The sequence below is a fragment of the Pteropus vampyrus genome, unplaced genomic scaffold, assembly GCF_000151845.1.
Source record: "Pteropus vampyrus isolate Shadow unplaced genomic scaffold, Pvam_2.0 Scaffold51, whole genome shotgun sequence".
NCBI classification, from domain to species: Eukaryota; Metazoa; Chordata; class Mammalia; order Chiroptera; family Pteropodidae; genus Pteropus; species Pteropus vampyrus.
Genome location: NW_011888832.1, coordinates 349,964 through 352,208, shown reverse-complemented (window position 1 = coordinate 352,208; position 2,245 = coordinate 349,964).

The window sequence follows — 2,245 nt, the reverse complement described above, 5'->3', positions numbered from 1 at the left end:
GTCAGTGGCTGAGAGGGTCCAGAGCTTGGCAGCTGCAGGGTCCACACCAGGCTTCACTGAGTCCAATCAATAAAAGGAAAAGAGCTCTATAAAGCAGCCGGAAATAAACCACAAGCAGACATAGGTACTTTTTATAGAGACACTATGAAGAGAACACACTGGACTGGGAGTCAAAAGACTGGGTTTGAGGCCCAGCTCTACCGCTTATAAAGGGCATGAATTGGGGCCAATCCCTTTATGATAGTAGCAGAAGTCACCATGTGTTAAGACCTTGGTTTGTCCCGGACACCATATGTAGCATTTTACACACATCATCCAGTTTAGTTGAGGTTATCTGTCATCTTAATTTTATAGATGAGACAACAAGTTTAGATACTTAGGCCAGTTACACAAAACCACAAATACAAGTCTGTCTAACGCTTTTAACTTCCATTCCATATTGATTTCTCTTTCTTATCTTGGTTTATATCCCAACACCATGTGGCTAATGGTACTGCTTACACCTCTTACAGGTGATGTGGAGATTAAATGAGAAAGTGTGTTAAAAAGTATCATGAATAGCAAAGCTTTAGCCTCACATAAACCTGTTACATACAAGAGAGAAGGCTCTAGAGCTGATGGTGGCAATGTAACACAAATCGGTGGCAAACACAAACCTCCCACCTCCTGAGTCTCTGTCAAGGCCAGGAGAACCCAAGAAAGACTGAGACAGGATTCAGTGTGGCCTGTTTTCAAACGGTCCTTAGGGGAAAGTGCACCCCCTGGTGATCACTGCCACAACTGCATGCTCAGACCCTCCTTGGGACAAACTGCTCACCTAAGCTGTTCTTACCCAACCTGGAATTATGAATCTAAAGGTCAGGTAGGATTCCAAAGGATTTATTGAAGATTTAGGCTGGACGGTCAAACAGAGCAGTGTGAATGTACCCATAAAATTTTGCATACCTCGCAGCTGGGGCACTTTTCTCAATTCAGGCATTAAAAAAGTGATAGGAAAGGTGAGACTGGTGGCAGAGGGCAGACTGGATTTTCTGAACAGAAGAAATATTTTTACAATATTTTTACTTAGGATCCCCAGAGTAAGAAAAGCTGACTTTACTGGCACGGAAGTAAAGGACACATAGGAAAAGGAGCAGGGCACTCTTAACTACCATTACCACCACCATGGGGTCTTTGGAGGATAAATGTCAAAATTCTGAGGCCTGGAAAGACTTCATTAACTAAACTATGTGACTCAGGCCTCTAGAACCCAGAGGCCTCAGTGTCCTATGGTGCAGAAGGGGCTGAATTAAATAACATCTACACATTATTTCAGTTTGGGATTTGAAAATGCCTAGGACAATAGTACATCTGGAAACGACAGAAATTAAGGAAGGACTAAGCCTCTAAAACTATCATCGCCTCATTCAGGTTTGGCTCGATTTCTAATGTCCTTCTGGCCCATTCAGACAGAAGAATGTGCAGTCTTACCCAAAGGAGACTTCTTGGCAATGGAAAGCTTAAGTTGACTAGACGAGCCCACTTCAAAGTTGGGTTTTTTGCCTGTGATCTGCACAGAGAGCAAGCTGTCACTATGGTAACCCAGGTGTTCTTGGACAGACTGTATCTCCTCGGGGCTCAAGGACTCCTGCTGTAGCTGGAATTCAAGACATCAAAGGGATTAGGTCACACTCCCTCGAATGATGTTCTACTATGCCCACCTATATCGGCTTCGAATACTCATTTCTATATGTTCGGTATACAGAATGGTGGGCTGTTATCATACACAGTTTAGCAGTGGGAGATAACACATGTCACCTCATGCCTCACATCAGTTGCTCACTGATTGTAACCCTAAAATGTAACTTTTGTCTACATGTTTACTTTGAGCCTACCCTTTGGAAAGTTTTAAAGTGTTTAAGTTTCCGTCTAGTAGGTATAAGGCGAGTCACTGTGCGGGTTGTGATATGATTATAAAGATGAATCAGACATGGGCTTGTTGAACAGGATCCAAACCTATAGAGCGGAAGCAGGCCCACCACCAATTCACATCCTAAGAAGAAGAGAACCACAGGGGGAGGGAAATGCTATGTTCCTTGGAAAGTAAAAATAGAAAAAAAGATGAGGGTGCGACTTCTGTGCCTAACAATTATAGAACGGTGAAATGAATCGTAGCCCATCTATAGCACTGAATATTGTCAAACCATTAATAAGAATGAGGGGCAAACACTGAGATGGACAAATGTCCAGACAGCTAGCGACTGAA